Genomic DNA, 15,164 nt, shown 5'->3' with positions numbered 1-15,164 from the left:
ATTGCATGGCCTCTACGGACGTCCGTATGATGCTAATTGAGAGCCTGTGTACTCCTTTCCTGTTCATCAACTCAAACTTGATGCTCACCCACTTCCACTTTACTCAGTTGTGGGTTATTGAACACCCCATCCCCGGCTCCCCAAATGGAGCGTATGGAAGTGCAAACCTCAGCGATGGAAGGGGAGCAGATGGTGCATCTCTGTCTCATGGAGAATATGACATGGTTGGAAAAATATTGTTGTCAAAGATAGTTGTGCTCTTCTCTTATTTCTCAAGAGGGTGTGTGTGTGTGTGTGTGTGTGTGTGTGTGTGTGTGTGTGTGTGTGTGTGTGTGTGTGTGTGTGTGTGTGTGTGTGTGTGTGTGTGTGTGTGTGTGTGTGTGTGTGTGTGTGTGTGTGTGTGTGTGTGTTTCTGTGTGTGTGTGTGTGTGTTTCTGTGTGTGTGTGTGTGTGTGGGGTTTGATATATTGAAGTGGACAACTTGATATATTTTCGCAAGATTTAGGGTTTGGGTAATTACAGAATTTTCATGACTGACATAATGAGTAAATGAGAAGTTTCGTTTTCCGAAGCAGTGTATTGAAAGTACTGCTGTGAGATGCGGTAGATTCAAAACCATTTATTACAAACAAACAAAAAAAAATTCTTCCATTTTGGTCATTACATTTTATTCAGCTCCTATAGCTTGCAGCGTACACAACATTGATGGATAACATATTCATTCAAATTATGCACTGTTTATATTCAGTCACAAAAGGCAAGATAATTTGAGTCATTGCCAACGCTGGTGGTTAAACAGCTCTCTCAGCATTTGGTTTTTCTACGTAGTATTTGGGATAAAGTTTGGCTGTAGATTTAGATATAGTTTGAATGGCACAGTAGGATGTGACCGAGAGTCCTTACTGGCCACAATAATGTAATCACGGATCCTTCAAAGTGATCAGGACAAGGGCTGTGACGATAACTGCAATACCGCAGTCACGTGACCGCACCGCGGTATTGAGCTCATAACCGTCATCGCCGCAATTAATAATAATTTTTTCTGTTTCATTTTTTTTGCTGGTGAAAGTAACAGGGGGATATGAAATATAAACACAATAATCATTGTTTAGTTATCATCATTGTCTTCCAACCTTTGTTCAGGGACTTCTGGAGAAGCTTTTCAGTTGCTCCGCTGAGTCCGCTCCCGCTCGTCAGAGGGAGGGGCATTAAACATATTGGGAATTTATTTTGTGTGTGTGTGTGTGAGATTATTATTCATCATTTCCAGGGCTGTACCCGACTCAGAATTGTTTCAGTCGACTCGGATTCGGCCGTTTAATGCCAATATGAAGGGGGCCCGGCCAGGGGCCCCTCCCTGGGGAAAAACAGAGTTGTCCCCCTCAATATATCATTGTAAACATAACTATATAATGTTAAATGATCGCGGCTCTGCACCCCGATCGCTCCCTCTCTGACGGTACCGGCCGGGGCCACGGTGCACCTGCGCTCCGACGCCCCGCCCCGCCCCCCCCCCCCCCCCCCCCCGGTAAGCCGCAATACCTTGGTTATACGTTGCTTTTCAAAAGAAATCATACCGTCACAGCCCTAATCAGGACATGGCAACATGACGATTGGAAAGAAAGGTGGATCACTTATTTTTCTTCAAGTGAAGTGTGTTTCACTTTCATTCACTGTCAAGTGACGAATCCCAGCACTCTCAGCTGATCACGGCATTAAAATGCAAATCACTCCTCACAGCCGTCAGGAGTTATGCTGCCAGGATCTGCAGATTCCTTCAGGTTTGATGTGCAGCCCTGGTCTGTGGTTCAGCCGTGGTGTCCTGTTGCTGCACGTCTCTCACAAGCTCAGCTGTTACTGGAATGTTGTGCTGCCAGCGCTGAACGCTGCTCAACGCTGCTAAACGCTGCTCAACGTTACCCACATACATGTCTCAGCACCAAATATGCCGATAGTAAAGCAACCAAGTGTTTACTGGAGCAGAGCTACCTGTTATTACTTATAGTCAAGCAGCTAAGTGTTACTTAAAGTAAAGAAATCATGTGTTGCCTACAGTAAAGCAACCAAATATTGCATAGTGCTAACTCATATTTTTGTGGTAAAATTACATTTTCTCAGCAGACAGTGTAGTTTTCAGCAGTTATGAAATGGGTATAAATGACAAAAACTGTCAGCCAATAGAGAAAAAGAATAACCTCAAACTATACAATAGGACTCCATGTATCCCACTGTTTCAGCAGCTATTTGCTTATCCCCTGTGTCTGCCACTGCCTACTATATAATATAAGTAATTTAAGTATTTTCATTGTGTGTACTTGAAAAAAAATACTTTGCACAAGTGAATAGGTCGCCTAATGCTCGAGAAGACAACACATACAGTACATGTATTTTTTCCTTATTCCTGTTTTTTTTATTTTATTTTTTATTTTTTGTTTTACTTTCAACTCCTACAAGTTACAAATTGAACAATTTTGTTCCTGAATCTTTGATGGGATTCTTCATTCATCTTCAGAGTTTTAACCTTAAACGTTTCTTTCACCTTCCCAGGGATCACCGTGGCCTCACATCCTATTTTAGGAGAGAAGTCCCTCCGCAGTGTGGACTGGTGAGTTCCTTATCCCGCTTAACGTCAAGTAGCTCCAACTAATGAAGGGACAATCCAAAGAGCAAATGTCACTGGACTCCCCTAACAGGATTGTCTCGCTGCTCGACAGAGCCGGCGGAGACGTACCCAGACCAAGCTCCTCCATTATCCAAATCCCTATCCTGCCTTTTTACGCCATATTCAGCCCCCAGATCGTAACGCTGCACTCGTTGGGATCCACAGCTCAGTTACCCGTCGACTTCTCCCCTCCGTTTGGCACCTGGAAATATTCAGAATTCTCTTTCCATGAGCTAATTTGGATGTGAAATCCTATGAATAGAATTTGCCGTCGAGGTGCGGCTGTCAGAGGCGGCGGGGACGGCCCCCGTTCTCCGTTCTAATGACTTCATTTCTATGCACCGGGACCAGCGCCGTTAAAGTTTGATGTCTGGATTTTTTTTCGCTTTGCGGCGGCTCTTGAGTCGTCGCGGCTGCAAATGACATTGTTCGCTTCCAGGTTTTCCATCTCCGTGGCCTTTTTAAGTCCGTGTTAAGAACGGCGTAAAGCTTTTCCCGTTGCTTTGAATTTTGACTACGGAGTCGGAACACCATGGTCATGGTGTTTGAATGTCAACAATACACCAAGCTCATCGCTTCCCGTATGATAATCAGGATGGGGCGGTAAAAATATGCTCCAATTAGCGCTGGAAGAATGTCTTGTTGACCTCGGTGGGATCTAATGTCTCGGGCGTGTACACTTGACCCCTCTGCTCCGCCCTATTGGAAGTTTTGGTTTACTGGCAATGGGGTGATCTAGGAATGTACGGCTGTTTTGCTCCATGTACCAAGAGGAACACGTCAGCTGAATACTGTCTGGACTGTTGCAGTTTTCAGGGCTGTGTCCCTGGTGTGAGATTGTAATTTGGTGAAGTTATGTCTGAGTTCATTTTGTATTTGATGCCAATAAATAGCTCTTGTTCGTAAGGTCAAGGTGTATGATCACACTATCATAGGCTGATGATAGCTTGAGACAGTTGTTAATCGTCACTATTTTGTTGACAATTTATCGTCAACATGATCATACCAGCCCTTGCTAGTTACACTTCTACTCTGCTTACACATATACTCTTGCTCCCCCTCCAACACACCCACACACACACACACACACACACACACACACACACACACACACACACACACACACACACACACACACACACACACACACACACACACACACACTGCTACTCGGAGGGATTTCACAGCTTCCTGGTATCTCCTGCTTTGTCTCTGGAGGGCTCTCTGGGATCCGCTCCAATCAGCCTCCACAGCGTCACACTGAGCTGGATCATAATCAGAGTTGATCCAGAGGAATGTTACATTCCAACCAGTGCTAACTTTGAGATGTGTTCAACTTTTGCCATCATTTTCAGATTTGATTTCAAACGTTAAACACAAATTAAAGACACATAATAACTAAATCGAATTCTGTCATGGGGCAGCAGTTGATAAACCTGGACCACATACGTTACCTAGATACTTGCCAAGCCACATATCCCCAGTAAATAAGGCTTTTCTTTTTTAGGTCCTGAAATTCATACATTTTGCCTTAATGGATATAAGTGTTCGGATATAAGTGTTCATATATGTTGCTGTTAATATTGGTTGGAAGATGACTACAGTATCATTCAAACTTGGGACCAAAATGTTCAGTATTCACCTCTTTAGTTGACATCACGGTGACACATTTCCTCTGTTCTCTAGTCTGGCCTGGTCCGGTGGTGCTCCATCAACCCTTTCTTCCTTTTTTCTTTTTGGAAACCCCTGTCAAAGCATGACCTTGGCCGTGGTCTTCTTCCACATAATGCTCGAGATGGGATTTACTTTTTTATTGTCCCTGGCAGAATGTTTTCCATTTCATTACCATCACCACATTATCCTTCTTCTGGGGCGAAGCTATCAAATAACTTAGCTTCTCCAGAATATTTTGCTGGACGATTCCTTCCAGTGACTCAGTGAAATGTGTCAAAGCAAATCGTCGACTGTTTAATCTGGAGTTGGCTCACAGTGTAATTCGATCCAATGGTCGTGTTAAAGATTAATCTTATGCTGTTGCACTGCCCTCAAGTAGTGAAAGGAAAGTGTTTTGTTGAGAGTAATGGTGTGAAATATGCATGATGGCATGATGTCAGTGCTTCCCCTATATGCACCCAGCAGCGAAAATAATTGAAATACAAATACTGAACTTTATTTTAATTTATTTACAAGAGGGGACGGGAAGGGTGCACAGCTGAACTTAGAATCCCTGCAACTCCCTCTGCATGTTTCTGCATGGGGTGTGGGGTGTGTGAGGGGTGGGCATGCGGTGCAGCGTACAACGTAATGCGCAATTTGCACCCGTTTCTCTCTCCCTCTGCATTTTTCCTCTGGGTGCTAATTCTGCTCTTAATTTGTTTCCCCCCCCAAAAAAAACAAAAAACGATTGACGAGTGCCGTGAAAGTACCGGCTGGATAAGCAGTATCGTAAAAGTGGTGGTACCGTTAAAATATGAACCATACCTGTCCCTACATATCTGCGAAATAAACATGAGGAGTAATCCATCTCGATGCGTTTCGTTTCGGTAAACGTTTTCTTAAAGATAGTACTGTAGGTATTGCACTGATTCCTCTTCCTGGCGGCGGGCCTTACTACGCGCGTTGCGTGAGGGCCACCGCGCAGCACCCGCACGCCCATGTGCATCACCTCCGCTGCTACAACTCCACCCCGGGGGAAACGATGCGTGTCATATGGTTGATGTGACATCACTCTTTGCTTCCGAGAACGCCTAACGACTCGCGCTTTTAATGTTTATCTCGGCGAATATTTTCGTCAGAACTTGGAATGACCATGAAATGACCATTGTTTTTGGTTGAAGTGAGATGGGGAGGAGCATAGGGAAGGAAAAAAGCATTAATGACACGAGGCTTAGATGGAATACAGCTTTTCTGTCATAGTGAGGATGATATAACTCACCGTGAGCATCGGTTATGTTCTCAGCACCAAACAGTCAAATGAATATATTCCTACACGGAGAGACCTGTCATGCCGCTGACCGCTACACACGCACATAAGTGGTGGACACATGGTGCTATTACTAATAAGCACCGTCCTTCCACCGGTGCTCGTGTCCTTGCTTTTATTTCCTGATCTTCCTGGGCCCTGCTCTCTCCTGGGTGATTGCCTTTTAGAAAACCGCTCTTCAGCCCGGGGGATCATCTGATCGTATTTTTTTCTCCGTCACATATTATCATATAGACTTGGGGGGGAAAAAGGTCATTTGAGACAAAAGGGCCCTTGAGATGTGATCACATCCAGTAATAAATGTGAATGTTGCATATCCCATGATGCGTTGAACCGTGAAACCAGACAGATGGGTATTGTATGAAAATCCTACCATCATTCCAACATTTCAAAATAGTTGAATTCGCAGAGATAAATGGAGTTGGCTGTCGTTTCTGGAGGATAATGCTGTTGACGAATTTCAACAGCACAGAGGTTATTTCATCACTTTCCTAACGACTCCTTGCGTCCAAACAAAGTAAACCTTCGGTCTAGTTTGAGCACATAGAAAGTATGAACAGGGCATTGAGCTGCAGGGTTTAGCAGGTTCTTTAATATATTCTTACATGTAGATACTGAACTGGGCATTGAATTTGTACCCATCAAGTTTTTAAACACCCCACTCTGAAACTTTACTATGTGTTCAGTGCTTGCCTTCTTGACCAAAATATGTTCATAATGTTAATTGTATTATTTATTATTATTAATTGTATTATTTATTATTATTATTATTTTGCCGTTAGGTTTCAAATTCAGACATGAAATTCAGTTAAAGAAATAAAAAAAGCACTTTAAAAGCAGTTTAAAAGCAGTTTTCTATTCCTGTTAGGATGAAAGCATAATGTATAGATATATGGATCTCTATAAATGCTGTCATAGTAATCATTATACTGAATTTCTGGATGACAATGATAATAAAAAAAAAAAAAAAAAAGCCTCTGTATGGTCATTGAACACAGTGACTGCTTATGTGCAGACTAATCTGTGTCAAGATATGTGCAATACACTTAGTACCATCTGGTTCCTATTCATTGTGATTTTTTTATTTTTATGTTTCTATATATTTTATATCGTTTATAGTGTGTACTTGATATGCTCTTTATTTTCTGCTGTCCCCTTTTTGCTGCTGGAACGATATAAATTACCCCGTTGTGGGACTAAGCAAAGGTTGATCTTTTTATCTTATCTTAATCAACACATGTGTGATCATCTTATTTCACCAAATGAATCACTTTTCAATGCCAATCAATGAAAAAAACTGTCTTTATGACCATTGCCAGCTTCCATGTTCTGAATGCTGTGCGTTAGGTTTCCACGTTGTTATTCAGGTGATGAGAGAGTAGTGATTCTTTGCACTCTAAGTGTATTGTGCAATCTGAAGCAGTCGTTGATTTCTTAGGTTTGTTCTCATCGCATAGGAGCAGGGGTAAACACCGACACGGTGCTTAAACGGACCCAAAACATCTGCCTCCGGACTCGTCAATAACCGAGCAAACTGATGATAAAAGCTTCTCCTTATGCTTCCTGTGGCTTTGCGGCTTGAATAAGAGGCGATCTGCGGAATGAATGCCAACAGTCAACCTGCAAAGCTGATTTACGTCCAGGCTTGACAGCGGCTTCGACATCCTTTTAGCCTGATTGCAAAGCCCGGAGGAGGCTCGATACGGACGCTCGGAGCAGGACGCTGGCCAGCACACGCTCACACATATTAAAAAAAAAAAGGATTAAAGTCTCAGTCTCTGTCTGTCGAACACAAACGTCCGTGTTCCTGTGGTGTGTCACGGTGCGGCGATGGGGATCTGTTGAATTTGACAGCTTTCTGGACGGGTGCCGCCGAAGAGCGTGCGTCTTTTGAGCAAGTGGAATTTGTCACCGACTGGGGGATTCCTCGACCGGCGTCAGCTCAGGATATCACCTGTGTGCCACTGAACAGCATTAGAAAACATCTCACTCGCAGTGTCAATGTGTGATGAACTGTTTTTGTAAAGAAAGCAACCCGCAGCCAAAGCCAGACCAAGCTTTGCAATAAAGAAAGGCACACATAGCAGTCATAGTTTCCTTTTGGGAAAATCTTCAGTTCCTTATTAATTGATATGATTTTTGTGACCAAGTTGTGAGTTAAAAGTAAAAACAGTGCCAAATGGTGGTTACACTGGTGGTTAGTGCAATGAAACGCCCTGTCATAGAATGTATTTGACGAACAAACAAAAACAACAAACACCAAAGTATGAATCTAGTCCAAAATTTTTTTGGAAATCCAACCATAAACTCATGCAGCACCTTGCCAGGAATCCAAAGCCTAGAGGCGGCTGACGTCAGCTGCGGCGGAGTGGTAGACGATCTGGAAGGGACAAGATGCACAGATCATTACAGCGTGCGAAAAGTCGTGAAGTTCATATTTATATTTGGTTCGATCAGAACTACTTATTTCAGACCAAACTCGCATATTTTCGTCGAATGCTTTGTTTACCCACATTGAAGGTTACTTTGGAGTGCTTTGCGCAAACGCACAGAGCACATGGACGTTGATGGATGCCATTTTTTTTTTCGGAGCTTCATGTATTTATTTATTTTTTGCACAGCTGTTCCACTGTTCCTCGCCGCTCTTTAGCTTGATTGCTTGGCGATCTGTGGAGTGCCAGCCGCTCCGAATTACATAATGTTTACTTGGGGCAGAGAATTCAGATTCTTTTGCTTAAAACGTTTCAGTTGCCTCCTCCGTGTCAGCGCTGGTGTTGTTTTCAGCCTGGAGATGGGTTGAGCTCTGCACGGGGAGGAAAACAATGCAGCGCTGTTCCCATTATCTGTTTGAGCCACACTCTCCCAGCTCAGCCGCGCCGAGGCACAAGCTCCTTTCAGCTTTGATCTCCTTAATTATATTCGGTGCGGCTGAGAAAACGAGGGCAGATTATAAGCCGTGGAATGCTGTTTGCTGATAGAGGGAGAGGAGGGAGGGAGGGAGGGAGGGGGAGAGAGAGAGGGAGGGAGGGAGGGAGGGAGAGAGAGAGAGAGAGAGAGAGAGGGAGAGGGAGAGAGGTGGGTGTTTGAACACTTCGCCCTTCCCGATAACTCCACCAAATAAGACGGGCAGAGAACGGCCCCAAGGCCTCTTCCAGAACTCTCCATACCTGACAAAAAGCATACAGTTCCGTCTGACCGGGATAATAATCAAATGTGAGGCATTTGAGAGATTCTTGAGCTTCTCGTCCCTTCCAAAGAGGGACAATTTTCCAAGACCGCTTGCTGATAAGTATTAAATTAATTTTGTGATGGTAGAGAGGAGAATATACTGTATATTCATTGTGGCATAAAAAGGGGAAGCACACTGCTATCTCTCAAACCCAGGCGGGGGGGGGGGGGGGGGGGGGGGTGTGTGTGTGTGTGTGTGTGTGTGTGTGTGTGTGTGTGTGTGTGTAACTATATATACGTGTGTGTGTGTGTAACTATATATATATATGTGTGTGTGTGTGTGTGTGTGTGTATGTATATATATATATATATATATATATATATATATATATATATATATATATATATATATATATATATATATATACACACACACACACACACACACACACACACAGTATATGTGTGTGTATGTATATATACACAGGTAGTCCTCACTTAAGGACCTACCTGTTTAACGACTGTTCAGACTTGGGACCAGCCATATAACCAGTCTGTATTGTACACTGTGTACAATACCACGGTGTGTCAGCGTCAAGCATCTCATCATGCAACACCCTTTATACACTATATACACTATATATACTATATTCACTAAATATACTATATATACTATATAGACTATATACAGTATACTATATACACTGTATACATCTCATCTCGTCACCTCAGTCTCGTTCCTGTAGTCTCTCAGTATTCACTACACTAGCGTTCACAATATCTGCTCCCCTTCACCGTGAAATAACACTATATATACTATATACACTATATATACTATATACACTATATATACCAGCCACGTCCCCTTACCGTGAAATACCACAGGTCCTCGCTTATCGACCAATTTGCTTAACAACCTGGTCCTAGGAACGGAACTTGATCATTAATTGAGGAATACGTGTGTGTGTGTGTGTGTGTGTGTGTGTGTGTGTGTGTGTGTGTGTGTGTGTGTGTGTGTGTGTGTGTGTGTGTGTGTGTGTGTGTGTGTGTGTGTGGGTGTGTGTGTGGGTGTGTGTGGGTGGGTGGGTGGGTGTGTGTGTGTGTGTGTGGGTGGGTGGAATGTATACATATTCATACGACACAAAGTGTTTTGTTGACAATATTCATTTCATGGGTCGTTGAAATCCATGGGGTGTACTTCATAAACTAATGTCATAAAAACTGCACTTGTATAAAACCGTAGCTCAGTTGAGTCAGGGGGCGGGGGGTGCCGTCATTGAGTTTCTGACTGAAACACAGAATGACTGAAGTATCATTGTCCCACTTTGTCACTGTGGACGCTCTGACCTGAAAGGGAAGCCGTTAGAATGACTGAGCTGCGATGGCTGAAGTCTCGCCACCCACAGGTGGGAGGGCTGGCAGATAAGGACCGAGGGCGATGGATGGCTCTCCACGTTTCCAACCAATTCCACTCCAGAGAAATGGGAATGGGGGGATAGAGGGAGGGAGAGAGAGAGAGAGGCAGTGTGTCTCACACTTTTTAATGGGTAGATAGATACTTTATTCATCCCCGGAGGGTGGAAATTGCAATGTCACATCAGCACACATCAAAAACGTATCGACGAATGCGATGTGTGCTGGCAATATATAGAAAAATGTGAAAATATTGTTAACTGCACACAATAAAATATGGCAATATTCACTTAACCTAATGACAAGCAACTAATAGAACCAAAATAGAAACTCCCAGAAATTTCTACAAATATTCTGACCTAAAAAATAACAATTGTCAAACATAAAATAAACCTAAAATGTGAAACAGTAAACTGAATTTTGGCAATTAACTTCAGAAATGAACAGTAAACGTACCGTACAAACGTACATTATATTTTTTCCCCCAGATGTGAATTGTTTTGTTGTTGACCTTTTACAATGATGTCCATCCGTAGACGTAGATGTGTGAAGCTGTCCTTTCTGTTTGCGTGACACTGTTCCTAATGATTAATATTGCTCTGAAGACTGCACAGAATGGGAAGCCCTGTTTAGAGTTTACCCCACTTAGGACTTACCCTATTATTATATTGCGTTACAGCGAGGGGACGTCGTCCTTGATCCTTGAAACCCTCTGTGATGATGACTGTGAATTCAGGCTTTATAAAATCAACTTGAACTGTTTGTTAGACTGAGGAGGAATGCAGCAGCTGCTCCCCATTTACGATAAAATGAACTTGCGTGACATTATGAATAGTAAATAACAGATTTCTCCTGCTGCGAAAAGCCTCGGCTCATATCAGTTTCACTGCCTCGTACTCTGGATTTAAACTTTTTCGCCGGCCTTGTTTCTGCTCTAATGAACAACATCATTAAGGATGTTTAAAACAGGGTCTTCTCTGTCTGTGGAACACTCCAGAGTAATGCAGGATGCAATATTTGACCCAGGGCAGCACAGCTGCGTGGTCCGCCACAGTGTTGTGGGACACAAGGAGCAGCGAGCCCGGTCATGCAGCTCCGCCCGGGCTGATCGGAGACGGAGCAGCAGCCCGGTCATGCAGCTCCGCCCGGGCTGATCGGAGACGGAGCAGCAGCCCGGTCATGCAGCTCCGCCCGGGCTGATCGGAGACGGAGCAGCAGCCCGGTCATGCAGCTCCGCCCGGGCTGATCGGAGACGGAGCAGCAAATGCTTCGTCCCAGATCCAGTGTGCAGTTTAAATTGATTCCCTTCGCAGCTCTGGCTCGGATCAACTCTCTCTTCACTGTTGTGTGAGGGCACGCAAGCTGCTAATTACCAACTTATTTTTATCCTCTTGCCTTCCCCTCATCCCTCACTTCATCCCTCATTTTCTCCGCTGTTTTCCACCCTGGCCATCCTGTAAACAGGCTCGAATGAAACTTTTTTTTTTGCGTAGATCTATTCCTTCTATCCTCGTCTAGGAGTTCACAATAATATGAATGACCTTATGGCTTGCACGCCGTGTTGTGCATCCATGATTACTTCATGACTTCCTTTATTTAAAAAGCACTTCATCCGGTTCTCCGTGCTAAAGATAGAAAGGTTGACTTCATGTTCTGCCAGCCTTGCCCTTGTGGCCGCTGTTGGATGGACTTCCATCCGCTGCTGATCTGCTTTCTCTCACTCTCTCTCTGAACCTGGTCCCTGGCTCCTCGACATGGAGGGCACATGGCGGCGATGTCAGCGCAGCGCAGCGCAGCGCGCGTGACTGGGCCACACCGTCTGATTCCACCCGTAATCCGCCAAAACGCATGCGCTATCTTCACGGTCGATGAGGAAATGGAAATGGATCCTCTGGCGAGTCTCGCAGACGCGTTGCCACCAAGACTAAACACTGGAAACAATTCTGGTAGACATCCCAACTCCCAAAACCCCCCTACTCGTGGAGATCCTCGGAGGGCTCGCCAAAACTCCCCCTCCGGTTTGTTTTTGGTTGTCAGTTAAACTAAATCAATGTCACATTTTGAATGCATAAATATATACAGATGAAGCAGAATAAACAACATTCTATCTAAAAGAATAAAAAAAGCATTTGGTGAGTGTTTTGGCAGTAAATCTGGGACTAGTGTGTAGCCTGAATGTTCAGGATCACAAGAGCTTTGGCCATATAAGTAGAATATTTTTATTAAAAAAAAAAAATGAGACACTTCTGTTGGCCTGGACATGGATGCCGCTTTCCCATGGAAGGAGCTTGTTAATTAAGGATGAAGGAGGTTAGCCTTGGCCGCTGAGATCGCAAACCGCCATTTCATCCATATTTAAAAGCCTGTGTATTCGATCGGCAGTTTTGCTTTTTGATCCTATACAGGCGGACATGAGTGGTATCCTGAGGCTGTCGCTACCATTAGGTGAGGGAGGCCTGTGATGTATAATAAATGAAGAATTTGGCAGGAACTATAGAGTGAGCTGTCACACACAGCGTGGAAGCTCAACTTGGACCAAATGCAACCAACAAAGAGTCGGAAGTTTTCTCTCCACTGACAAAGTAAATTCTTTGTTAGTTTCCTCGTCTTAGCGGAAGAGTTTCTTGTGAAATAATCTATTGATAGGAGGGACAGGTGGGATGTTTGCGAACGAATGGAACCAGGCCTGTGCAACTGGGGAGCTCGTGGCTGTAACTTATTTCTGGAGAAACTGAGGAGGAATATTTAATTTGGTGATTCAACCAAGGCGTAACACACTCGAAACGAGGTTGAGGAACTGTATGAGATACAGTTTCAGTTTTATTCCAAAAGAGGTGGCAATCTTTTACATTTCATGTCTCTGTTGACACACAGAACATCTTTTCAAAATGATAACTCAATTTCTTCGCAACTTCATGAAAATGCTCATGTTAAAAGGCGCGATCCCCTATATTACATTTACATTTACATTTAGTCATTTAGCAGACGCTTTTATCCAAAGCGGCTAACAAGGGAGAATAACATTCAAGCTACATTGCGACAGAGACATTAGTGTAACAATAAATACTGCTAGGTAGTGCTAAGTACTTGTAAGTTAGGAGAGGAGGTACTCTCTGACGAGCTGGGTCTTCAAGTGCTTCTTAAAGACAGAGAGGGAGGTCCCTGCTCTGGTCATTTTTGGCAGCTCGTTCCACCAACGTGGAACTACAAATGAGAATAACCTGGATTGCCGTGGTTGTACGGCCGGCAGAGCCAGGCGACGCTCATTTGATGAGCGCAGCATCCGGGGGGCAACATGTGCTTTTACAGGAGCATTTAAGTAGGCGGGAGCATTCCCAGCAATCACTCTGTAGGCCAGCGTAAGAGACTTGAACTTGATGCGAGCGGCTACAGGTAACCAGTGGAGCTCAATGAGCAGCGGAGTGACATGTGCCCTCTTTGGCTGGTTGAACACCAGTCGCGCGGTCGCATTCTGTATCATCTGCAGTGGCAGATATTAGTCAATTCATTCATGGATACCTTATTCACTCGAAAGACCTTAAACTTAAACTGTGATAGTAGTGTTATGTTATTTGTTTAAAGACGTCAACAAAATGTACCATTGCCTCAGACTCTCCTTGAATCATTCAAACAATGAACTCAGATGAAGGGAGCTACATTCTTAACTTTATTGAAAGAGAAATGAAAGTACATTTTGTGGGTTCCGGAGGTTAAGGCCTTAATAGATGCGACCGAAATATAGGTTTTGATTGCAATAATCCGGGGCTTCAAGGGGTTGATATTGGGTGAGCAGAGTGTATGGGAAAACGTCTTCATAGACGGGGGAGTATTTACTCCGGCCAGATCCTTGGCAAAATCTTAATCAGGGCGCTGCCGCCGCCGCCGCCGCCATATTGTTCCCTGCCACCGTGCTCGCACTCGGCTGTAAAGGCGCTTTTGACGGCTGCGTGCGGCAAAGTGCGTCATTAAGAGGCATCGTGAAGCTGAAAGCTCTCCATGGGAATTCAACTACCAGTCTCCAATCTAAGAGGTGTGAGATATACTACTAGCTGATGTATGCTCTCTCTCTCTCTCTCTCTCTCTCTCTCTCTCTCTCTCTCTCTCTCTCTCTCTCTCTCTCTCTCTCTCTCTCTCTCTCTCTCTCTCTCTCTCTCTCTCTCTCTCTCTCTCTCTCTCTCTCTCTCTCTCTCTCTCTCTCTCTCTCTCTCTCTCTCTCTCTCTCTCTCTCTCTCTCTCTCTCTCTCTCTCTCTCTCTCTGCTCTTTTCAGCGTGATGAGTCCATAGTGACCTTCATTGTGGTGGCTGTTTCAAGTGTTGGTTCATGGAGCTCGTCACACACGGGGTCGAGGGGTTAATCATCGCCGCTAATGATCTGTCTATCTTCCCACGCGTCTTTCTTTCTGTCTGCCTACCTGTCTGTCCACATATGTTCCCCCTAAAGGCTCTTTTCCACCGCATGGAACCATCTCAACTCAAATCGACGCCACTCGCTTTGGTAGCAGGTAATTATTTTACTGCAGATAGTACCCATACGACGCCGCATGAAACCGCCGTGACGTCATCTTGGCTGGATTTCATGGCATCCTTTTTTTCCCAAAAACCCCGGGGATGATAACTAGTGTATCTTAACCTTTGTAAAAAATAAATAAATAAATACATACATAAATCTATGAGCCATCCCGCCCATCTCCGTACCCCATTTCTCCAAAAAAAACCCAATAATAACAGTGTTTTTTTTTTTTCATTGTTTATTTTTTGTTTTTTTTCCTAGATGTAATCATTCTCTTGTTGAATGAAACAACGCCCCTTGTGAGGAGACATTTTCAGGCCTGTCCACAGTCACTCTCTCACCCATGTCGTGCAATGATGACGCAGGTGTAGTGACGATTCTCTCTGACACATCGGCAGTCTGCAGTTTTTTCAAGTGACCTTTTAGTA

General features: G+C 44.1%; 1 long non-coding RNA gene across 1 annotated transcript in view; it reads left to right on the top strand.

The window, feature by feature from the left end:
- The window catches only part of LOC307231687, an 87,284-nt gene that overhangs the window by 39,641 nt on the left and 32,479 nt on the right, over positions 1-15,164 (top strand). Inside the window, exon 3 of the long non-coding RNA XR_013844208.1 lies at positions 2,548-2,605. This is a non-coding gene — a long non-coding RNA (uncharacterized lncRNA). The remainder of the gene's footprint in view (positions 1-2,547; positions 2,606-15,164) is intronic.

Source organism: Zeus faber (genome assembly GCF_960531495.2).
Source record: "Zeus faber genome assembly, chromosome: 6".
In the NCBI taxonomy this organism is placed as follows: domain Eukaryota; kingdom Metazoa; phylum Chordata; class Actinopteri; order Zeiformes; family Zeidae; genus Zeus; species Zeus faber.
This window is presented reverse-complemented; position numbering and strand designations above follow the sequence as displayed.